Source organism: Rattus norvegicus, chromosome 2, assembly GCF_036323735.1.
Source record: "Rattus norvegicus strain BN/NHsdMcwi chromosome 2, GRCr8, whole genome shotgun sequence".
NCBI lineage: Eukaryota > Metazoa > Chordata > Mammalia > Rodentia > Muridae > Rattus > Rattus norvegicus.
This window is the reverse complement of record NC_086020.1, coordinates 123,031,982-123,057,614: the sequence shown is the minus strand read 5'-3', so window position 1 is coordinate 123,057,614 and position 25,633 is coordinate 123,031,982. Positions and strand designations below refer to the sequence as shown.

General features: G+C 43.1%; 1 long non-coding RNA gene across 1 annotated transcript; it reads left to right on the top strand.

Annotated features, from left to right (window-relative positions):
• The first annotated feature begins 5,386 nt into the window (after positions 1-5,386).
• Positions 5,387-11,765, top strand: LOC120100575 (uncharacterized). The gene is made up of 2 exons (XR_005500402.2): positions 5,387-5,532; positions 10,441-11,765. It is a non-coding gene; the product is annotated as an uncharacterized LOC120100575 (long non-coding RNA).
• Positions 11,766-25,633: the final 13,868 nt, after the last annotated feature.

Genomic DNA, 25,633 nt, shown 5'->3' with positions numbered 1-25,633 from the left:
TATCCCATACGTTTTGTCACATGTCAGAGAGTGGGCTGATGCAGCCCTTTGCAGATTCACCTTATAGTGTGATGTTATTGGGACATTTCATGTATGGCTCTTGTTCTTAAAAGAAAGAAGAGAGACCACTATATGGTGAAGAATTACCATAAATGGAAGAGAATTTTAAGTATGTAATGTAGAAAGGTTTATATTGATCTAGTGCAATAAACTTGGCAGGCTTCCCTGCTCAAAAGGCTACATATGTCTTTTCTGATGCATGGAAAGTTTCCTCAGTCGAAAAACCAACGGACAGAGAGCCCCTTTAGCTCCAAGAGACAGAGTGGCAGCTGCAGGTCCTTGGGGAAGGCTGGGGAAGAAAGGACTTGTCCACCTTTCCTTTGTGGTTGGTGACTATCAGTCCAGCAGTGTGGGAGTCGGTGTGCCAAGTACGTCATCAGGGAAGAGACCGGAACCACTCTGGTTTCCTCGCCCTGACTGTCTTTGAGTGTTCCGCTTTACAGTTTGGAAGGACAAAGGACTGGCTGATTCTGCCGCCTCAGTAAATATGCTGCTTCTATCTGAGTCAACAGACCGCAGAGCTTTACTGGACAAAGGCATTACACATTTAGACATGTCATGTAAGACCCCCGCCCCAGAGGCCCCCCAGATTCCAAAGAGAATTCCCTAGATAAAAAAGAAGGCGTAAGCCTTGGGTTGAGTTTCTTCACGCAGATATTCTACAGAGGCGGGCAGAGTGCCAGGACGTCTGACAGGCTGTGTCAAGCAAAGCTGAGATCTCCTCCTTACAGGGCATGTAATCTGTTGGTGGAAACCTTCAGTGTTCCTAGAGTCATACTGGATTGTAAAGCTGAAATTCTGCGGCATTGTCTCAGGTGTCGGAAGCACAGACGTCAGCCCCCAACCCACAGCCCAGTCTGAGTCCCACAGCCCAGAATCTTGGAAACCAGGGTGAGGCTTTGTATTCACATTAGGAAAGACATTTTAAAAATAAGGAAGTGTTTATTTTTTAAACTGAGGAAACACTGTTCGAGTTTTGGTTTGAGAATTTAATTCTGATGGCAGAATGGGTGATATGTCAAAGGTAAAAAGAATAAAGCTTCCATCTGCTCATTGCCACCTGATGTCCCTGTGTGCTGGTACCCTGATGACAGATCATCAGATGGATGAGCAGGTAAGCCACCAGAGGCTCAAAACAGCTCCACTAAACTAGACTCAAACAAAATGAATGTTCGCGCAGACAGGAAGCACAACTCAACCCACCCCATGGACACAGAGACCTTCCCACTGACATAGTCAGATACCCCCTTACCTGACAGCCCAGAGGGATGCACACAACGTTTACTTCTTCCTCCCTGCCACCCTGCTTTGCTGATCCTTCTAGAACCTCCATCATTCTTCTCGCCCTTCTTACCTGTTTCTTTCTGTTGCTCCTAACCAGCTGCAGTATTTTCGTGCTTTCCCATATACTTCTCTCTCTACCGTTTCTCTAGGGATTGACATCCACCATTGAGACCTTTAATAGTTCAACATGCCGGCAATATCAACTTGAATTCCCTTCCTGACTTTAACAGCCAATTTCTTGCTATATTTCAATCAAGTCAAAATACTGCTTAAAACCTTAAATCTGGTTTCTATTTTTGATTCTCTGCTTTATGTCATCTTATCAAAGATTTAGTCTCTAGTTTCTCTCTCTCTCTCTCTCTCTCTCTCTCTCTCTCTCTCTCTCTCTCTCTCCCCCACCCCCATTTCCCCCCCTCCCCCCTCTGTGTGCATGTACACACATAACTGAAGGTGCCCGTGGAGACCAGAAGAGGGTGCCATATTTCTTAGCCCTGAATTGTGAGCCATCAGACATACACACAGGGGCCAGAAACCAAACCTGGACCCTCTGTAAGATCACCAGGTGCTCTTCACTGCTCAGTCATTCCTCCAACCCCACACCATCAATTTTAGTCACAGTACCATTCCATATTGGTTCCCTACTGCCACTCATGCTCTAGATTTTATTTAACACATAAACAAACTCAGGTCGTGCATGGCATGTTTGAAATCTGCTAGGCTGCTTTGGAGTAAAATCCCAAATTCCAACTGGGACCTTCGGCCAAGTGATTGGCAGCCTGCTGTGCCTCAGTCATTTGGTTCTGTTTCTTTAACCCCATTCCGGCCTCTGTGGATTCCTCATCACTTCTGAACTGAGGAACAAGCCCAGTGGGGTTGTGGGTAACGTGTTCTCTACGAAGAATGCCCAGCCAGAGGCTGACTGGGACCTTTCTTCAAATACATTTGCGTGAACATCTTACGGAGTGCTCTTTAGAGAGCAGTGAGCCTCCCTTCTCTGTCTTCTCATTTGTTTTTCTTCATGAAGTTTGTCACACTACAATCTCCACCTCGTACTGCAGGTGTATTTGCATACTAGTTTCTTGTTATCTCTCTTCCATGAAGATTTGACAGTGAGTGCTTTTATTATTACTCCATGAAACAATATGCCTTGCAGGCATGCAATATAAAGTATCTTTGAATAAAAATAAATAATAAATAAATAAAATTACATTTAAAATAAACTGCTGAGAATTTGAATATTTGCATATAGTGACTATCCAAAATATGATTGATTTCTAGCATCAATTTACCTATGTATAACTATGTTTAACTCTCAACGTTTTCTTCAGTTGAAAAACAGTGATCTGCTCTGTACTTTAGAGAATAATGAAACTTGGACATCTTTGGAGGTCCCCACAGATTCCACAGACTGGAGGTGTGTCCAAGAAGTGTAACCTATGGCTTCAGACTCCTTTCCGCAAGGTCTTCTGAAAACGATTTGAGGACAGCAAGCAGTGCTTGACAGAATTGTGTATTCTCCTTGTTACCTAAAAAGCTCTTGGCATAACAATCCGGTCGGGTCTTGGGGAATGTGATTGGGATTGAGTCAGAAAATGCATGCACCACTGTGTCTGAAGCAGAAACTCAGGCCGTGACCTTGAACACACCCTTGACCTTTTCAGTGTTTGCCTCTATAAACTAGCAGTCTCTAAGCATGCATCCGAAACAGTGGGATGCCAGTGATTAATGGTTACTGTCCACAAAGAATTGTCTATGTGCTAAATAATATTATAATTGCTAACACCCCTGGAATTCTGCTTCAGAACATTGGTTGTGGGTAGAAACCTAGTCAAAGCTATCTTAGAGTCCTGAATCTTTAACCCTGGTCTTAACACAGCGTTCCCACTGCCTGCAGCCTAAACAATGTGTTTGAAGAGTTTAGCTAGTGAATCTTTGTGAAATATTCAAATCTCTGCCTTTAAAGTTATGCCTTAAATGAGAAGTGAAGTTATTTATCCAGAAAACACTAACAGCCCATGGGAGCAGCTGTAGCTTTAATAATCTTGATCTTTGGTCTTCAAACTCTAGGGTGACTGCTGTTAGTTTTCTGAATATATGGTGGGGCCAGATTTCACAAGGGCAGCAGAATTCCTGACTACTTCCTGCCCAATGGGTATAACATGAAGATATGGCAAAAAAAAAAAAAAAACCAACAAGCAAAAAACAAAACAAAACAAAAAACAACTGGGACCCACTGATTGTAAAATGTGCCATTAAAAGCAAAAGTGATCTAGAAATTCAGTGACGGCTCTGAATGAACTTAAAGTAAATCACTGTGGCGCTGCCCTCTGCAATGAGTGTCTCCATGCAAAGGCTATGTAAAGAATCTCACAGAAAATGATCAGGAGTCATTCCCTTGGCTAGTTCTTGGTTGTTTCCTGGATCACAAGGAGTACATTTGACCCTGGAAACAGAGGAGTAAAGATACAAACACAAACATAATAAAATACTGACAGAGCTCATCCAAGAGGGGACATGAAACACTGGAGTTAGAAGAGGACTTAGTCTCTTCTTGATTTAAAAAGTGCCAAGTATAGTGGCTAAGGAACTAAGCCTAAATCAAACTGCCCAAGTCAAGCTCTACCACTATCATTTATTCATTGTGTGGTTTGGGACAGGTCACTTAACTTTTCCTCCATTAATTTCTTCCTTACACGTTGGAGATCATAATTAAATCGAGTTTGTTTGGTTGCTGGGATGATTAAACTGTTTTGTGTGTATAAAATGTCTAGAAGAAAAAATGTTAAATGATTATTAAATACTGTATTTAAAATAGCTTGTCTCTCCCTGGTGGTGACACCACCAGTATTTTAGTGAAATCTAAATTGGAATGAGTATAGAATGTCCAAGGGTCACGGACAGTGTTAAGCTCTTGTGCATATTCCTGGAATCTCAGCTCTCTAGAGACAGGAGAATGGAGAGTTGAAAGTAGCCCAGACTCCATGGTGACCTCCGGCCTCTGAAATGTTCCCAGTGAGGTTAAATACTGGTTCTGTGGGTTTTTGTTTTGTTTTATTTTTTGTTTTTCAGAAATTTTACTGTTTGGAAGCTTCATGAGCATGGACCTTACCTTTCTGCTCTTCCGATCCTCAGGTGGGAAGAGGAGGCTGTGTGTACCTTTTGCTGTTGTAATAAAGGGTTAAGCCACTTAAATGCTTTTCAGAGAGCACAGACTCCATCAATAAGTAGATAATATCACTACTTCTAATATGAAAAATATAGTAACGGAGAGCCAAGCTTCTGAGAAATTAGGAGCAGTCAGTTTAAATCTTTTAAAGTACAAAATGGTTCCTCCTCGGTAAACACAAATGACTTTAAGAATAAATCAACTAAGCATCTTTAGGTTAGGTGTTTCTAAGTCCACAGCCAGTGTACCAGCAGACAGTGGGTGAAAGGTGCTCCCTTTCTGAGCTTTCTTTTTGGTCATGAACACTTTAACTTTGCGTTGCACCTTCAGACAAGGCCCACAGCCTTCCCAAGCTGTCACCTGGGGGGAGCTAAAACTCCATGGAGAAGGACATGAACATAGACAGACAGACAGACAGCCTGGTGAATGGTTTGGTTCTGAGAGCACCTGCATCTTGTTCACAGAGAAGTTAGATTGTCCACTGTCTCCCAGTGATCTGTCCCAACTCATGAGAGTGCTGTGTACTGACAAGCGAGGCCTAAGTTTGGGGAGATGCTTAGGTTCTGTGGTCTCACAAGCAGAGTTTCTGGAATGTTCCCTTCTCACCTTGGCATTGACAGCAAATGGATACTCCATTTTCTGTGCTACTATGCTGCTCTTTCTTAAATTCTTGTTTACCACTACCGTGTCTCAGGTCACACTGGCCACCCCCACCTGTCCTAACACAGACCTAGGGAGGGACAGACCTGGGACAAACAGACCTGGGTCTATGCTCCCAGTCCAGTCAGAGAAGTTTATGTGTTGGAGATGAAACCTGGGATTCTCTGTGGTCTATGGACTGAGACGCATCAGGTCTCTTTACTGTTTTCCAGCTGACAGTGGTTATGAATCACCTGCATCTCCCAAACGACCCAGTGAAAATGCGCAAGGACTCATTAATCCATTATTTACTCTTTTCCTGGTGGAGCTAGACCGATGAAGCAGCTGCCTCCATAAGAAGAAGCCTGCAGAAGTCAATTAAGGTAAAAGCTAAAGTTAGGAACGACTGTGAACATTTCCTTTAAACCCTATCTCTACAGAATTTTCCATGTTATTGTACAGCAGTGATTTTTAGGTGAGTGTGGTTCTGTACCTAAACCTTGGCCCACACCCTGCATCCCATATGGCACTCTCAGAGCACTTTCTTACAGAGACGGCGCTTGCACATAGAGAGGCCTCGTGGAATGTACTCTGAACTCTGTGCAATCACCCTCAAGAATGGCCCAATAGCCATTCTCATTTCCAGGCAAGAAGAAGTTAACAATGTTTTGAACAAACACCCAATATCTTGCACACATGCGTGCACATGTGTGTGCACACACACACACTCACACACACATACACATACACACATACACACACACACACACACACACACACACACAAACACACAATCTAAGTGAGCAACCATAATTCATTTTTAACAGTGTTTTGGTTTTGCTTCTCAGATTCAGGCAGAATGTAGATTCCTTCCAAGAAGGGCTCATAAGAGACATTGTGTCTTCCTCAAGGTGTGGCTGTTACAGGTTTTCTGAACAGGGTTTATTAATCAATTTGAGTATCTAGAGAGTACTTCCCTACCCTGTAGCAATTTGGACCAGAGACACTGTGGCAGTCATTGAAATATGAGTCACCTGATGGGCTTCAAGTCAAGATGGCACCAGAGGAGGGCAAAGTCAGCATTTTGTCAAGTTCTGGATGCTTAGGGATCTCCAGTTAACGCTTTAGTTTATTGTTTTTACATTTTGTCTTAAAGTTCCTACGCTTCTGCAGGAATTAGACTATCACTTAAAAATAACTGGATTCTCTGTCATTATTATAAATGTTTAAAAATATTATAAACATTAAAATGTTTATAGATGTTTGGGAAAATACTATTGATTAGATTTTTCTTGATCCAAGATTGTGGTTCACCATTAGCTTGATCTGAACCCCGTGGTGGAGACCTTTTCCACTGAGAAAGCAGGGAGTGTTTGTATAGTAGCACGTGTTCAGCTTCATGTTGCTTCAATTATCTTTCTGTGCTTCTCAACATCTTTCCTTGAAAAGAAGTCAGAGTTACTGGGGTACGCAAGCTCCTTAACTCTTCAGGCAGATCTGAGATAGCATCCATCCATGATAAACGTCGGGATGGATCCGCGCTAGGGCAGATGAGACCTGTTGGCACCCTGGAGGCATTTGATCAGAGATAAACATTGGCTGACAGCAACTCCTTTAACTCCCATGACACTTATCTCTGTGATATCTGGAAACAAATAAAATTTAAAAACCAGTACAGACTCTCCCAATTTCTTTAAATTCTGCTGTGAGTGTGCCCATCATGGCAGCGGGGGCATGAGGCAGCTGTTGCAACACATCTGCAGTCAGGAAGCAGAGAGCAATGAATGAAGGTGCTTAACTCCAGGTCTCCTTTGTATGGTCCAGAACACAAGTCCAGGGAACAATGCCACTCACTTTGGGGGGAATCCTCTCACCTCGATTAATCTAATGTTGATGAGTGCTCACAGGTATGCAGTCAACCTGATTTAAAAAATAGCTCAGAGTTGTGCATGGAGGTTTGTCTCCTGGGTAACTGTAGTTCCCATCAGTTTATAATCAGTAATTACCACCACACTCTATTGTTAACTTATCCTCTTCATTTCGTCTTTCACCCATGATTTCATTTATCTCTTTGAACATATTTAATGTATTTGACTAAAGTCTTGGTGGCTAAAAAATGCCATGGCCAAGTCTCTTCAGGAATGCTTCCCATTGATTTTTCTTTCCCTGGAAAGGGATAAACTTATTTTTGTTGTTGTACACTGAATAACTTAAGGAAAGCTAGACATTTTGGGTGCTGGAGAAGGCAATAGTTAAGAGCACTTGCCACTCTTAGAGAGAACCCAGTTCAGTTCCCAGAACCACACAGTGTGACTCACAACTGCCTATAACACAACTCCAGGGGACCCAATGTTCTTTTTCTGGCCTCCACTGATACACACACACACACACACACACACACACACACGTTATTGTGCACTCGCGCACACACACATATGTACATGTGTGCACAGACACAAATGAAAGTAATTTCTATAAAAACCAAACATTTTGAATTTTAGAATGTGACAGCTCTGGGAATCAGATGTTCCTCACATATCAAGTCTTCTCAAAGTTGCCTGTGTTTTGGTGTTGTTGCTATTGTCATAGTAGTTTATTTAATTACTTCTCTAAACTACAAAGTCTGTCTTCTTTGTGCTGAGTGGCCTCTGACGTCCACGTTCCATTTAGTACTGTGAACTGCTAGGGTTTTAAGCATTAGAAAAAAAAAGAAAAGAGAAAACAGCACACTTTCCCAGCCTTTGTACAGTACCTGCATGGGTCGCTGCTTCCAACTGCACAGGGGTATTTATTGGTCCACATGTAGGTCTTGAAAGGGAGCTGAGGGAAAGCCTAACCTCCCTCAGGAGTTTCATCCATGGTGTCTTGTGGAAGCAGCCAAGCTCTCAGTACAATACTTCTTCTCTTAAGAAAATAAACTATTGAGACAGAGGACGCACACACACACACACACACACACACACACACACAAAGGCGATGATGCTTCCTGATCTAAGCTTCTCTCCACTGATACAGCTGGGCTCACTTGAATGTCACGAGGAAGCTGGGGTGGGGATCTGAGTTGACTGGCAGATAGACAAACTGGCCAGGGAGCCATGGCTGTACTCCAAAGGATTTGCACTTCTTCCCCAGGCTAGCTTAAACTTGTTTGGGAGGTAGGCAGAGCTAGTGAAGAGAGGGGGAAATGGGATAAAGACAGAAACAGAAGGACACACAGACAAGCCACGTGCCCTCTCAGATTCTTGCAGTAGGAGAAAAGTTCTGTATCTGGAATTGTCTGCAAAGTGAACCACCTGGGAAAACAATGTTCCAAATGGCTCAGAGTGAAGGCAACTTTGCAGTTCATCAACTACGTGAACTTGCGAATGTTACCTACTAAGCCTGCCAAGTCCTTTGTATTTATGCTGACTGTTCTCAATGAGCATGTTGCTAATATCTAGAGACATTCTAGAAGACTCTTATTTCCCTATAAAAAATACTGGGAAACTCATACTAGAGCATCAATCCTGCTTGCTGTCTGTCTATGTGTATGTAAAATTGTGTGATTTTTATAGTTGCTTGGAAATGGCTGTTTCAGGGTTAATTTCCAAGTTCTCAGTATTAAAAAGACATCAGATTTTCTTTTTAGCAATAAAATATTCTGTCTTTGATAATTCAGTCTGTCAGTTCTGCCAGGTTTTGCACTGGTGCGTTCCTTGTGGACAGACATCTCCAGCAGGCTCGAGCAGGTGTTATTTATGAAAGCTAGCAAGACTAATCCTTTGGAGTTTAACTAACACAAGCCATATTCTGTATTAAGTCATCTCCATGTCAGCCTCCTAGAAACTATTCATCTCAGGCAAACTATCAGCTGTTGCTAAGAGAGTCCAAATAATAACCATATCCAGGGAATACTGCAGCCTTTTGCTGAACACCTCCCTGACACCCTGGCTTCTTCTACTAACCGAACATGTTGCATTTGTACAGAAAACATTTGCACAAAGGGTTGGCACAGGAGTTATGGAGCAAGGATATAGGCTCAGTGCTTATGCTAAGTTGCAACAGCAGTTCTGGTCCTAGTTCATTTTTATTGTTCAAAGTTCATGAGTTTGAGAGGCTACATTTTATAATAGGACCTAAATCTGTTTTGTTTGTTATTTATTTGTTTGTTTACCCAAATTTAACCAATATCAAAAATTTAACATAACTGGGGACTAGAAAGATGGGTCAGAAGTTATGAAAGCATTCTTGTTTTTGAAGAGTACTGGAACTGAGCCAGAGTTCAGTTCCCACTACAAACATCAGGCACCTAACTGCCTGTAACTCTAGCTCCAGAGACTCCGATATGTCTTTCTTCCACAGGTACCCGCACTCACATTTACACACCAGTATTCATAGGTACATCCTGACACACAACCCTGAGATCAAAAGAAATCACTTTTAAAAATACCAGTGTACCAAACTGCTAATAAACTCCACGGTGTAACTGACAGAACACATGAATGACAGCTTCCCCCTCAGTGTGCAGCACAGGCTGTCTTCTGATGTTTAAGCCAAGAGAAGCTTTGTGAGTGTAACATCACTGTAATTAGCACAAAGACCCCTGGGCAAAGTCTAAGCCATTGGACCGCCATCAAGAGTGGAACATTTGAACCCTGATCCTTGCCGTGGCCAAACTCAGGTTTGAATTATATGCCAAGACTCGTGGGAGGGAGGAAGGGTCAGTGAAAACATGATGCTTCTACCAAAAGCAGATGCGAGAGGAAGCTCCCAAGGTTACAGAATTCCATTATTAATTTGATTATACTAATAGCCTCGCTACAACTGATGTTTCCATACATTAATTACCCCTCTATGTGTTTCTGCCAAATAACTAAATGGTCGCCTGACTTAAACAATGCTGTTATTCACAGTCTTGGCATAATCAGAAGCTATTGTATTTCCCTGTGAAATGCTGTACAGGTTGTTTATAGTCACCATAACAGACGTGTTTTCCAGCATTTAAGTAATTGTTCTACACTTTGATTTTCCACAGCATCTTGTCCTTTTTGTTGATGTATATGTCAGGGTTAAACTATGAAGAGGCCAGGAAATCCTAGTAAAGGGGGTGTGTACTCAATAAATAGCTGACAGCAGCAGAGTGTCCGTTTCATGGACTGTGTCCTTCCAACAGATCTACTTTAATTTCCTGAGCAAATAAGCAAAAATTTCTTGCTGTAAACCTTATTGGAACTCAGATACAGGGGTCCACGGTTGTGAAGAGTTGTCTCACCAAGAAGGGAGTAACCTCAGACTGCTTCTCTTTTCTCTAGGTCTTCCGTCTAAGGTTCCAGCTACAAGCCCATCTTCCACTGTGTTCAAATCTAAAGGAACTCCCAAGAGCCTGCTGTCTAATGCGAATTAGCCCATCCTTGACTTCGTGACTGAATCATCTACATCACCGGCAAACATCTAAAAATTGCATTTGTAATAATATTTTATTTAAAAACTATAAAGTGTTAAGATTAGGGATAGAGGGATGGCTCAGTGGTTAAGAGAGCTTTCCTCTTCCTGGAGACCAAATTTCAGCTCCTAACTTCTATTCTGGACAACTCACAACCAGTGAGGTTTTCCTGGACCTTTGTGAACCACAGACAGACCCTCCTGTCTCATTTACTGAAAGGGCAAATGGGAGGGTGCATAGAAATACTCTGAACAACATAACATCGGAACAGCAAAACATGTAGCTCTTTACAGAGATTTAAGTGCAGCTCCTCCTCCTCCTTGAGAGGACCTCAGCCGGCCCCACTTGCGTATGCAATACCACCCCCACCCTCCCCCATCTTAAGACCCATGTTTAAACCAGTGTTAAAACATCTTATTAATAAACCCCAGTACTGCTTCAAATCCATCCTGACAGTCTTTCCTGTCTTGCAGTCAAGAAGCCTGGCTTCACAAGAGTAGAGGTCACTGCAGTATTCCAGAGGCTGGGCTCATGTGGCATGGACCTGGGTCTCTGGCTCCTGTTAAGGCTGACAAAGCTGGGTTTAGTCTCTAAGGGGATTTACAATAGGGATCTACAGCAGACATAAATCATGGAATACACACAAGATACTTTAAATAATAACAGTAAATATTTGTATTGCTATGGCAATATAAGCTTAATACTGTTGGTTTTGCATAGAAACTAGCTTCCCTGGTCATATAAATTCTGGTGACTCTTCCGTACAGACTAAGTTGGGTTTTTGTTTGTTTTTTTGTTTTTTCCCCTGGTCAGTCAATTTTTCTTTGAAACTTTGAAAAAAGGCGTGAAGAAAAAAATGCAGTAGATTTCCTTTATAAAATCAAAGACTAGTTGCACTATCTCCCTTTGTCTGTTACCTGAAACTCTTCATTTGAAAAGGAATCTAGTTTAAACATGGTCAAAGTTATTGAATAGCCCAACTTAAAATAAAAATAATAAAACCTTAGCCCATTATTGATGGAAGTTCATGAACCTTGGCAAAACTCTTGTTGACCTATACAAATGTCAAGCTTATTAGGAACCCAAACCAGTTGAGACTCACAGTTCCATGTAAAGATTTCAAAAAGCTCAACAAATAAACATCATTTGTGCAACAGAGGTATTTGATCCTTACCTGTTGCTAAGATTTCCCATTTTCTTGGCTCTTGACCTGATTTCTGTGTTTGACAGCTGGAATTATGTAATTTTCAGTCTGAATTACTTTTATTTATTTTGAAAGTTTACCACAGGGACACATATTTTTTCTTTTAAATGTTTACTTATATTTTTACTTATGTGTATGGGATTATGAGAGTGTGCACTGTGTGTGTGCACGTGCGTGCGTGTCTTTCTTACCCCATTCTGCTCCCGTTCAGGGTAAGTTCTTACACATTTTCTTATCACTGTGGCTTTAATTCTATACATTCTTGTGGGGTGGCATTATTTGGTTTTACTTTTTGAGACAAGGTCTCACGTGGCTGTATAGCCATGCCTGGGATTGATATTTCTTATAGCTCAGGGTACCCTCAGACTTGCAGCAATCCTCCTCCCTCTACATACTCCCTGGCATTGGCATTGTGAGCATATACTATCATGCTTGATTTCAACTTCGTCCATTTTTTATATTATTTTTTAAAGGATTTGTTGTGTGTGTGTGTGTGTGTGTGTGTGTGTGTGTGCGCGCGCGTACGTGCTAGTATATGTGGCATGAGATAAAAATGAGAGCAGTTATGGATGTGACGTCCACAGAGCCTTCAGAAGTCCACCCCACTCCTATGCTGCAGTGATAGAAACAGAGGGTTTCCAGGTAGAAGCCTAGTCTCTTAGGTTTGGGTAAGACTTCTGCTTTTCTGGCTTACCTCCTTTTCAGAAGCCCCTGCCTCTCTTTCATGCTGAACATTACTTTTGTCCAGTTTCAGAAGTGCACATGGAAATCTTAGCTCACCACTCTGCATTTGACTTTAGTCCCTGACCCTAAGAGTTTTGAGATTTTAAGATTGAAGGCAACTGTTTTCTTGTTGTTGAATACAATTCTACAACAGGCTCTTCCCTGAGACCTTGTCCTTAGAGACCTATTTTAATATGGCTGCATGCATAATTGTTGTTCCAGAAAGCATTTATGGGACTGGAAGAGGAATTCTGCCTTAAGGAACATAAAAGTGGTTTTTATCCACACACTAACACTGGGTGGTGTTTTTCTCCATGTTCCCCATTCTGTGGTCTCCAGTGATTGAGTGGGGTGCTAATCACACCTAGCAGTACTTGTCATTCTCCTCTGCGCTCCTTTTCCTCCATATTTTAGCCATCTCCCTGTCATCTGTCGCACTGGCTCATTGGTCACTTGCCTGCTTTATGTATTAGGTTATTTGCCTCTTAAACTTCTGGAGACTCATAAAACATAAATGAGTCCCTCGTCACAGATATGAGCTACAAACACCGCATTTCTTGATGTGGTTTGGAGACTCAATCTGTGAAAGTTGCTTTCTGAACAATGGAAATAATTCAATTTTAATGTCACTTAAATCATGAATACTTTCTTAAGGTGAAATCCTTTCTCTATCTTGAGTATTCATTTAGCTCATACCCAACAACGAATAATGGCTTGATGCTTTTGTTAAGTATAAAAATAGCTGTGGCATGACTTTGTTAGACAATTAGTAAAGATAACAAAGGGTCTTTGGAGGGAGAGACACAGAGTCCATGCCGTTTTACATGGAGCAGTAGTATTGGCTGGGATGACGCCAGGAGGCAGAGAGAGATTTGCACCAGACAACTCAGTTAGGAACTGAGGGTGCCACTTACAGGACATGAGGAAAGACGCAAATGAAGTGGATGCAAACAAAGCCTTAGCGGGAGCTACGGAAGGAAGAGTGAATCCCAAAGAAGTTCAGACCATTTAATTAACAGGGTTTGGTGGCTAAGTGTAGTAGTTGCTATAACAATATATCCAACAAAAGTAACTTAAGGGAAGAAGAATTGTGTCTTCTCATGCTTCTAGAAGGATGCTAGAAGGCTGCCGTGCATTCTAGGAGAGATGGTATAGCCACTGCTCAGATGCCAGTGCTTAGAACTCTTTCGTTTTATTCAGCCCATCAACACTGGATTTTGCAGCCAATAGGATGACTCTTTGTTCCTCAGGCAAACCTCTCCAGGAACTCTTACAGACATGCCTTACCTGCATGGAACCCTCAGGTCACTCCCTGCCCCTGACACAAATTCTAGCATTCTGTGTGCATAGGGGTGGGATGGGGTGACCATGTTTGAAATAAAAAGAGAACCAAGCATTATCCCATTATGTGTTGGGGGTTTCCACACAGGTCATTACTAGACATCTTTTCTCAATACTGTTTACCCAGCTATCTCTAAGGAGGCTATTCACATTATTCTGAATCCTCTTCCTTTTCTGTGCAAATGCCCATGCATCCGGATGGTACTTGGTTTTGTTGTGGTAACAAATCTACATTTAGGAGACTTTCCAGATCACTTGCTTTTCTTTGAAGATGATGATAGTTCTAAAATAATCTGGAGCTGACTTTGCTCATGTATCAATAACAGTCAAGGCTGTGACAGGATTTATTTTGTTTTGGATGGAATAACACACTGAAGTGGCAAAAACAGAAGTCATTAGTGAAATATGTGTCTAGTGAAGAAATTAATTAGTAAATAGGGGACTTTGAGTCATGAGCAGGGAAGTAACACAAGGGCTTCATGCAGGCAAGAGAGGGAACTGACATTATCCAGATAGTGCCAATGTCCCTTAGGACACAAAAGCAACCAAAATATGCTGATCATTAAGCCTCAAACACTGTCAATCCCCAGCCTCAGGGCTAATCATTATCAGGACTCTGGTCACCACAAAGAAAATTTGAGAGAGCTTGTGCAGGAGGTCCGAGGAGTGAGAGCTAAGCATTGAGGTCTCCATCATTACACATCCTCCCTATTAATGACTAGAGGAGTGAATAATTTTATTATTTCCTTAGTGTTACTACAAACTTTATACATGTTCATTTAAAAAATATTAAGTGAAGAGAAACTAGAAAGAGTCATGATCTATGTTGTTTCTTCAATTTCAAACATAGACAACTACAGAAGTCCAGGTACACATTCCAAGAGTTTCTAACTCAACACAGTCTTAAATCCTCCCTCATCCTTCTCTTTGAGAAACATGCCCCAGGTTTAGTTGATGAGAGTTCTGTCTAGTCACTCATACTGGACACCCAGAATTCATTCACATTTTCTTATATTTCCTCAATTAATTTTGTTGACCTGACAAGATTTAAAATCAACTGGTTTTGAGTTATATAAGTTTGAGAGAGCTGAGATTTCTCTGAAGAAGAGGCCAGTCAGAACAATGCTGGCAAAAGGTGTGCATAAGGATGTTATGCCCAAGTTTCAGGGACCCCAAAGACCACAGAGAAGACAATTCTGGTGCAAACACATAAGGGTCTTTATTATGAACTCCAAAGCAAGGACTCTCAAATGCTCACCATCTCAGTGGGTCAGAGTGAGAGCCCTGGGTCTAGGGATGCAAAGTTTTTAACTGTGGTTAGGGTAAGCTTGGGGAATTTTTATAGGGGTCAGCAAGTTAGTATTTTAAAAACTGTATTTCTGGTGTAATGTGTAGGAACCAAACAGGAGGGCAAAACTACCTGACAAACAGGATGGTCAGGTTGTTTATTCTCTGCAGGGTGTCTTAGGTTATCTCTATGTACTTTGATTCTGCTATTATAGGCTGATTGGCTGTTGCTAAGGTGGGCTATCAAAGGACCTTTGCTCAGGTGGACTTTGTGATTTTCTCCCTGGAATTGAAGGTTAGACCCTGGTCTCATAGAAAGTGGAGTTTCTTTGAAAGTAGAGTTGGTTGGGCTTTACAGGGACACATTCATGAAGAGATCATGGGTCTCAGAGGAGCTGGGGGGCATTATCCAGGCAATGCAGTACCTTCCTGTGGCTGATATTTTCTTTTAATTTCTCTTGTTTTATTTTACTGAGACAGGGCCTCCTACAGCCCAGAATGGCAATGCATTTACTGTGCGACTGAGAATGACTTACACTGCTTTCCACCTGGGAAGTGTTGGGCTTACAGGTGTACACCACCATTCCTGATTTATAGGGTACTAGGGATGGAGCTCAGGGAGGTATGCAGGGTGAGCACTCTATCACTCAGCTACATCCCTCCTCCTTTTTTGTGCTGTTGAAAGCAGGAGGTTGGTGCTACTGTAAACACATGTACAGGCCTTGCCTTGCTCAGCTCCAGGGGACATTCACCAGCTCTGGAAAAGGGGCATTCTTAGCCTGTCTGCTCAGGAGTTCTACCATCAAGAATGGCTTACACTTTCAGGACCCTGATACTTTTCTATGGGGCTGTCATTTGATGGTGCAGGGATGCAGTTACCACAACAACCTAATGAGAAACATCACACACACACATTTGGGCCCTTCCATATTGCAATTGGTTCCTTCTCCTAACTTTTGCTTTATTGACTTCAATGTTGTGTTGATCTGGCTCAATGGACAGGAACCTGAACTTAGGAGCAGGAAAGATTTGAACTTCTACCTAAAACTTCTGGCATTCTACAGGAAGCACTCCAGTCAGGGCTTCCACTCTGGGTCTTAGAACAATGCCAGCATCAACATCTGCCTCAGTTTCTCAAGGGGGTTCTTAGTGATTCTGTCAGGGTGGAGGCCTTCTCACCCTGGCCTGTGCTTCTGCCTGAGCTGGATAGAGGCAGAGGTGAGAGGACCCAAGGGCGAGATCAAGAGGAGGAAGACGGAGAGACAGAAACAGTCTGAGATCCAAAGAGTCCAAACACTGTTTGGTTTGGCCTTCAGACATGGAAGCCCAGCAACAGGAAATGTCAGCTTATAAAACCTTCACGTGGCATTATCTGCTGACAGATATTAGACCCCCTTGGCAGGAATCTCAAGATCACCCCAGGGATAGAAAACAAAACGAACCAATATGAATGTCTAGATACACTTCAAGACTTACCGGGCGGGTCAGCTTGGCATGCTGGCACCAGGATTAATCTGATTATTTTGGCACTGGTTAGACAGTGCAGGAGGAAAGATCTTCTCTATCTCTGACACCAATTCTCAAATCCAGTGGTCATGGTGCAGGCTAGGGGCTGTTGCGTGGATGAGAAGCAGGCAGCCTGCATGGAGGACTAAAGAACTCATCAAAAGAAAATAACCACTGTTGGTCTACAGCGACCACTCTAAATGCAGAGTTTCTTGCTAGAGAGGATCTACCCTGAAATGTGGTTGCTAGCATGGAGTTTCTAAGAAGGGCCATTTCCCAGACCTGTCACAACGGTGAGTGTGTTTTCATTTCTCAGAGTTAGGGGACTGCTCTTCGCTGGAAATTGAGCCTGTGAGGGGAGACTGCACCGATGTCCTTAGCCCTCTCTACCACTTTCTGACACTATCAGAATTTTAGTTTCCTCTTTTGTGTGGAAATATCGTCCTTGGTACTAGTCACAAGGCGCCATGGTGCTTCATCCACCCCTCTAAAGATGCATCCAACTGTTTCTCCTCTGTCTGCTTTTGCTTTTTGCCTCACTCAATACAGCATCAGTGGTCAACTTTTACGGCACCTGAAGCTCTGCTGCTCTTAAAGCCAATGTCTCCAGGGAGAGATAGCTTTAATTGTCAAGTTGACACAACCTAGAATCAACTTGGAATAGAGTATCAGTGAGGGATGGCCTATGGCCATTTCTGTGAGGGATTCTCTTGATTGCCTTGATGTGGGCATCCAGCTAAGCACTGAGCATGTAAGCTCCATTTCTCTCGATGGCCGATGGGATGTGGCTAGGTATCTTTAGCTCCCACTGCTGTGAACTTCCCTGCAGTGATGGCCTGGAGTTGTGAGTCAAAGTAAATTCTATCTTCTAAACTTCTTTCTCCCAAGGTATGTCATCACAGCAAGAGAAACAAAATTAGGAGCCACACCACAAAAGCTTCTTTACACATAGCAAAGCACATGGTACCCAAGGCGTCAGACACATGGCAGCCCTGGGGAGCAGGCTTCAGTCCCCAGCATTACTCACAGCTCCAATGTTCTTCCTTGGGTCTGCCCATTTGACACATCCTAGGGAAGCCAGGCCATGCAGATTTAGTCATCCAGAAGCCTACAGAAATCTAGAAATGGATAGAGGACCATGGGGCCTCTGTGATGAAGAAGAGATTTGTAGCTTCAGTCCTACCCTGCATACCTGCAGAACTCCCTCTGACCCACTGAGTCCTGTGAACGGTGCCAACTGGAGAAGTTCTCACAAACATCCTGTTCCACTGGGATTTTGTCACTGCTTCAGAAGATCTCCTTAGCCCCAGCTGCCCTCAGCAATGCCATCTCGCCCTCCATGAATTCTTCTATTTTAACAAGCCTGCCAATCTGCTTTATTGGACTATAGTCATGTCCATAATTTCACTCAAATAAATACATTTCCTTATTTTATATATACACAGTGTATTTGTTCCCTGTCACTACCACAGACCCTGGGCCTTGAAAGTTATTTGCAAACCCATTTCTAATATAGGCTCAAAAGAGCCAAGTTCAAAGCTAAAAAATAAAAAAATAAATAAAAAAACACTGTTGATTTTATCCTGAATTCTCACTTATGGCATGAAAGGAAATACGTCCATCAAATAGCTGTGATCCACAATGCCTAAGGATAAAATGAGAATAAAACATGAACATAGCAACCGGAAACAGTGGGCCAAAGGAGATGGATCAAACAACTTGTAGCTACTGCTGGGAACCCATTCAGATGACTGAGACAGAGAAAATTCAAAGGGTGAATTCAAGCTTGACTTATAATGACTCTGGGAAAGGATGTGGAGCAAGCACAAGAAAGGCCACATGAATACAGGACCAGGAAACTGACCGGGGTCACCATGCATAAATGGCTGAAAACAGAATCGCGTTCCCCTCCAGCGAGTCTCACAGCAGACGAAAGGTGTGCAAGGATGAAAAGGAAGCATTCCAGTCTCGCCAGAGAGGAGCTGCTGCCTCACCAGTTCTGCTCCTGACTCCCCAAGACCTTAGTTCCCATAGGAAGCAGGAAGGGCTGTGTGACTGCTGACTGGAATGGCAGCTTCCCTGCAAACTCCATGACTGAACACCACCTTGGCACTGAGCGGCAGCGAGGGGATAGTCGAGCACTCCTTTCTCTGTTGGGGCACACCAGCAGCCAGCTTCTTTGTTCAGTGACACTATGGAAACGGAAATGGTTGACTGGCTACTTAGGACGTACAGACAGCACTTCTTCTGGCCCAATGCCAGTCTGACTTCAAAGTGTCTGGAGTAGGGCTTGGTTTGCAAAGGGGAGCTGCAGAGACTATGTCAGGGTCACTCTTTCTGGCCCACCCTGGCTGTGTACTTACCCAGGACTTAAAAAGAAAACGCTAAAGGGTATTATTTTCTTCTCCAAACATCAGTCTATACATTGTATCGAACTTGAGTAGTAAAAGAGAATTTAAGAAGAACCGAAGGAATCCCGGTGTTTCTTTGTTGGTTGCTTACTTTAGTTTGTCTGTTCTCATTTTGGCAAAGAGGTACCTGGTCTAAAAAAAAAATTCAGTGATTCCCGTGGGTTTGAAAGAAAGGTCCTATTCCCCATTACATCATGGCTTAGCCTGATCTCTCTCTCTCTCTCTCTCTCTTTTTTATCTTTATTAACTTGAGTATTTTTTATTTACATTTCGGTTGTTATTCCCCTTCCGGGTTTCCGGGCCAACATCCTCCTAACCCCTCCCATTCCCCTTCTATATGGGCTACCCCTCCCCATCCTCCCCCCTTACTACCCTCCCCGCAACAATCACGATCACTGGGGGATCACTGGGGGCAGGACCAAGGGCTTCCCCTTCCACTGGTGCTTTTTTTTTATTTTTTTTATTAACTTGAGTATTTCTTATGTACATTTTGAGTGTTATTCCCTTTCCCGGTTTCCGGGCAAACATCCCCCTAACCCCTCCCCCTCCCCTTCTTTATGGGTGTTCCCCTCCCCATCCTCCCCCCATTGCCGCCCTCCCCCCAACAATCTAGTTCACTGGGGGTTCAGTCTTAGCAGGACCCAGGGCTTCCCCTTCCACTGGTGCTCTTACTAGGATATTCATTGCTACCTATGAGGTCAGAGTCCAGGGTCAGTCCATGTATAGTCTTTAGGTAGTGGCTTAGTCCCTGGAAGCTCTGGTTGCTTGGCATTGTTGTACATATGGGGTCTCGAGCCCCTTCAAGCTCTTCCAGTTCTTTCTCTGATTCCTTCAACGGGGGTCCTGTTCTCAGTTCAGTGGTTTGCTGCTGGCATTCGCCTCTGTATTTGTTGTATTCTGGCTGTGTCTCTCAGGAGAGATCTACATCCGGCTCCTGTCAGCCTGCACTTCTTTGCTTCATCCATCTTGTCTAATTGGGTGGCTGTATATGTATGGGCTCTGAATGGGTGTTCCTTCTGTGTCTGTTTTAATCTTTGCCTCTCTATTCCCTGCCAAGGGTATTCTTATTCCCCTTTTAAAGAAGGAGTGAAGCATTCACATTTTGATCATCTGTCTTGAGTTTCATTTGTTCTAGGCATCTAGGGTAATTCAAGCATTTGGGCTAATAGCCACTTATCAATGAGTGCATACCATGTGTGTTTTTCTGTGATTGGGTTACCTCACTCAGGATGATATTTTCCAGTTCCAACCATTTGCCTACAAATTTCATAAAGTCATTGTTTTTGATAGCTGAGTAATATTCCATTGTGTAGATGTACCACATTTTCTGTATCCATTCCTCTGTTGAAGGGCATCTGGGTTCTTTCCAGCTCCTGCCTTGCACCTTTGTTGAGTGCATCATGTCAGTGTGAAGTCCAAGTTTCTCTGTTGGAGTTCTGACAGATCACACAGCATACAAGAGCAATAAAACCTTAAAATTAAACCCTATGCATCCTACTAAAATGGACTTCTCTACACTATTAATAAGTCCAGCAGAGAACAAATGATGTGACACATATTTAAAAACTGATTTCCTAACAGGCAGGCACTAAAAGAGGAATTAGAATATGTTCTATCTACTGCTTTTTTCTTCTTTTTTAAAAAAATCGAAAATAATTAAATTGTTACTACAGAAGAAAATACACATTTTCAAATGATCCTTTACTTGTAAGTTTGGCACTTACCCCTCTAAATACCTTTTTAGTTTTTTGCTTTTGAAAATATTCAATTTTCCTTGAATAAATTAATTTCTACCAGTGATTAAGGACAAAATTAAACCTTTGTAATACAATAATAGCCCAAGCGTTGAAATGGGAAAAGCCAAGAAAGTGGTGAAGTCATTATTTACAATGTCAATTAGAAGACAGAATGAAGAGGAGGAATAGAATGTTTTAGTTTAACTCAGCAAATCCCACGTTGCTAAAATTACAGTCATCGGAGAGTTCTAAGAGGATGAGATGAGGATGGTTCATTCTCACAGTTTTAAAGGCAAAAGAAAACTAGGAAACACTAGCATGCCCAGGAGTGTCAGGGTAGTCGTCCAATCAGGGAAGAAGTGTAGCTGTCCTTTGCCTCCTTCAACAAAGGAAAGTAGTGCTGCGGAAGGCCTCGGTGTGCGTCTGTGGAAGGCCTCCGTGTGCGGCTGCGGAAGGCCTCCGTGTGCGGCTGCGGAAGGCCTCCATGTGCGGCTGCCGAAGGTCTTCATAAGCAGCTGCAGAGTCTGTGAGTGCACAGGTGTGTAAGCAATGGGTGTGTGCATACATATGTGGTATGTATCTGTAGGGGTCAGAGCATACCCTTAAGTATCGCCCCTCAGACACTGTTGACCTTTGTCTGAGACAATTGCTCAGTGGCCTGAGATCTGACAAAGGGAACTTCAAGGATCGGGCACACTCTGCCTCCCCAGCGCTGGCATGACAAACTCACACCACCAGGCTTGGCTTTTCTTGTGGATTACAGGGAATTGAACTCAGGTCTTCCAGCTTGCATGACAAGCACTTTATTGACTGAGTTATAGTTCAGACCTTGCAGGAATCTTTCTGACACACAGACCCTCCTGAAGGGAACTGAAGCTTCTATTCCATCCCGTAATATGGAACTGATACCTTCTCACACCAGTGCCTGCACATCCCATGTCCTCTCCCAGAGGCAGCCTGAGCAGTAGGAGTAACTGCAGCCCAAACCTTGCCTAGCACAGACAGTTTCCACTTATATCAAAAGGTCCAATGCAAAAGCCCTGCTGTCTCACTGTGGCTTTATGAGCCAGTCTGTTTTCATGACCATGCATGTCCTTGCTCCAGACTGCTTCCGTGGATTCCATGTGTGTTTCTTTCTTCTCTCCTCCTGATCGATGGACTAGACATGTTCTGATCAGGAGTCTATTTCCTTTCATGACTCCCACTAAACAAATACACAGAGATAGAAAATCCTTGATCTAGACCTGCTAATGTTCTAACTGAAGCTAGCAAGCACAGAGGTAACGCTGACAGAGAAGCAAGCAGTGCCCTAAAAATAGCTGACTCTAAATAAAATGTAAGAAAACAGCCACAGATTTTCAACGATGATTCTAGTATTTTAGGTAAACTTTGACAATTGAATGTGAGCATAACAAGAGCATGTTCCTTGGACTTCTCATATTCAGCCAATACTGATGGCTTTCTCTTTTGCAAAAGAGAACAAAATTTAGTGATACAGTCTTGTTAGCAAACAACCTTGGTTAGTGTATTTGAAGGTAAATGTCTTTAATAATGACACATTTACATATCTGTTCCAACTATGGAGAGAAGGCTAAAATATGACGGGATGAAACAATAAGTCATGATGATTGTGGTAGGACTGCTGAGGATAATGAACGTGGCTGTGCATGTGAGATTCCTCATTCAGCCTGCACATGAGAAAGAGAGCACACACACACTATGTCTACAAACTGCATATGAGAAGTGGAGCACACACACTATGTCTACAAACTGCACATGAGAAGTGGAGCACACACACTATGTCTACAAACTGCACATGAGAAGTGGAGCACACACACTATGTCTACAAACTGCACATGAGAAGTGGAGCACACACACTGTGTCCATAGCCTGCACATGAGAAGTGGAGGACACCCCGATCCTACAGGGAGACCTGGGAAGGAACTGCTGACTGTCCTGTAGAGGTAAGCACTGTTGCATGCTGGGGCAGTGTGATCTTATCTAACTGTCCTTCACACAATCAGAGGCTTCCAGGTTGGTAACAGCCTGCAGAGGCAAAGGCCAGAGGCTTGGCCTGAAGAAGAGGGACAAAGGTTGATGGGGACCACTTTCAGATGAACCTGGAGGGCGTTAGGGCACTGTTTAATGAACATTATTTGAAGGTTTTAACACTAATGGGATCAAAAGGAGATTTTACTTTATGATTCTTGACATTCAACAAGGATTCCATGATAGAGCTACTACCACTTAGGGAGAGAGTGGCATTCCCTAAAACGTGACACTCTCATGCTGGCAGAGAAAGTGAAATCGTAACACAAACACTTCATTTCTATGGTTACTGGAGTTGTCTGAATTTTTCTATTAATCAGCAATCCCAATTCCATCACATGAAGAGGTTTCTCTTATGGCTGCATATATTTTTAGCATGGAGTTTTGTTGGGCTGATGTTTTGTGACTTCAAAAGGAATTGAATTCCTAATCTAAGTCTTTGCCAATATAAACTAGAGTCACCTTGCAAGAAGAATTTACTCCATCAGACTGGCCTATAAGCAAGTTCATGGGACTTGGTTTTTTGTTTGTTTGGGTTTTTTTGTTTTTTGTTTTTTGTTTTGTTTTGTTTTGATTGGTGAGTGATGTGGCAGGGCCAACAAGCCCACTATGGGAAGGAAGTCCTGGGATAAAAGGGAAAGCCAGGGAAAGCAAGTCAATAAGCAGTGTTCCTCCATGGTCTCTGCTTCAGTTCCTGCCTCAAGTTCAACTTTTCTTCATGACGAACTATAAGTTGAGATAACCCATTTTCTTCCCAAACTGGTGCTGGTCATAGTGTTTACCACAGCAAAAAAAATGCAAAGCAAGACATCTACATTTTGTGATCTTTATGTTTCCTATAGTAATAAATTCAGCACCAAATAAGCATCTTTTGTCTCTTTGACGGTGGATGGGGTATCACTCAGCCCTTTGGACATCCCTGCTGCTGCCCACAGCCATACACAGTCGAAGCACGAAGCTGCTGCAAGATCATGTTCTGTAAGATGAATTCCCCCAATGTTTAGAAACACCCGAGTGTTCTGAGCATTTCACCTTCTAGTCTTCACCAATGCTGGGGGTCCACTCCTTGCAGAAATGCTGAGGACCAAGAAGGCAATGGGAAGGAGGCAGCCTTATGAAGGGGCAGCCCCAGCAGCGACTGATTCACTCTTTTATTTCCCAGAAGTCTCTAAGCATTAAGCAGGATGTGAGGCCTTGTGAAGCAAGAGCCAGGAAAAGAGTGGGAAGAAGTGAGAAAGGTCTCTGGGAGGCTGGAGCGCCAATATCCACCTTCCCCACTTTTCGACATTCACTGACCTCACACTTAAACCTGAAGGAAGTAAAACGCCTATCGTGACCCTGATATGCGTGTCCATGTGGGCAGTGCCTGAAACCCTGACCTATGGGACAAATGATGCCACCACAGGGATCTCCCGTCAAAGTGATCAGCGGGAATCCCACTCAGTGTAAACCACTTGGCTGTGCTCCCTTCCTCTCACACTGTTACTCCCAGCAGACAGAACAGATGCACCATATGTTGTTTCCAGGAATTGCCTGTCTGGAAAGTTCTCAGCACACAACTAAAATATGGAATTTGATAGTCACGCCTGAGCTATAAAAGGGAGAGGGGAATCTGCAGCGACAGTTTCCTGGCCCGGGGGTCTGCATGTGAGCCTTCCACAGCAGTAGCTTGTTAAATAATTTTAAATAAGCAGTTTGCTCACCACAGAGAAAATACTCACTTCCAGAAACTTTACAGCCTAGGATTTAAGGCTTGAGGGGGTAAGATGCCGCCCGTCGGCACACAGAGTATTCAAAGGCACAGGAGGTACACGCCAGTACTCATGGCTCTGGATTTGAAACTGCTTGTAAGTGAAAAATGGAAGTTAAGGAATCAAATCGAAACAACAGAAACATCTCATTCTGAAGAGAAGAGGGAAGGCTATGGGGTAATAGAATATCAACACACAAAATATAAGAAAGGAGAGAGCCCCCATTCCTCTCTGCTCTTTTAATGCAATCCTAAACACCTCCATTCTGCTTTATTTAATAGCATGATTCAAATGGTTGCCAGGACAGAGTGCGTTTCCTGGGTTTCCGCTCACCTGTGGTTCACGGGTTAGCATGCTGCTGCAGCTGGGACCCTTGGAGCCTGTGCTTCTCCACAGAGAATTTGTACATGTTGTGGGATGGGGACTACTACTAAGGCACTATTGCTGTCCTGTGAGATGCTTACCTCATCCTTGTTCTGGCTGTGGCCATTTGAAATGTGGCAGGCAGCATCTATTGGCTTTGTTGCTGATAGCGATTAGTGCACCTAGATAGCTGCTTTCCAAAGCGTGCTTCATGGAAGATTGTCTTCAGGAGAATTCTACCTCCTGAAAAACAGTGTTTGTGTGCATAGCCAGTGTCTCCAAATCTCTCCTGCAGGTTAGGAGGGAACACAAATACTATGGAGTTGTTAAGAACCCTTTAGAAAGGAAATGCTTGGTTTATATATCTCAAGGTTTTCTGGGCTTTTTGGCCACAATCTTTTGAGGGAGGGTCACAGTGATAGCTTCCTCTGTGACCTCTGGAAAGCATAGATTCGGTCAAACCTAAATGCTTGTGAGACTGCATTTGGTGAGGCCCTACCTCCTAACATTTCCACAACCTCCTCAAATTGCTGGGAGCACGTGTTCAAACACATGGGTCCCCGGGAGACATCTCACATTCAAGCCCCATCAGATACCTCTCTTACCCAGAAGATTGTAGGAAATTACAGAAAGCATTCACCTTTTGCTCAGATGTGGTGAGCACTCTTTCCAGTCCAACCATGAAGATATG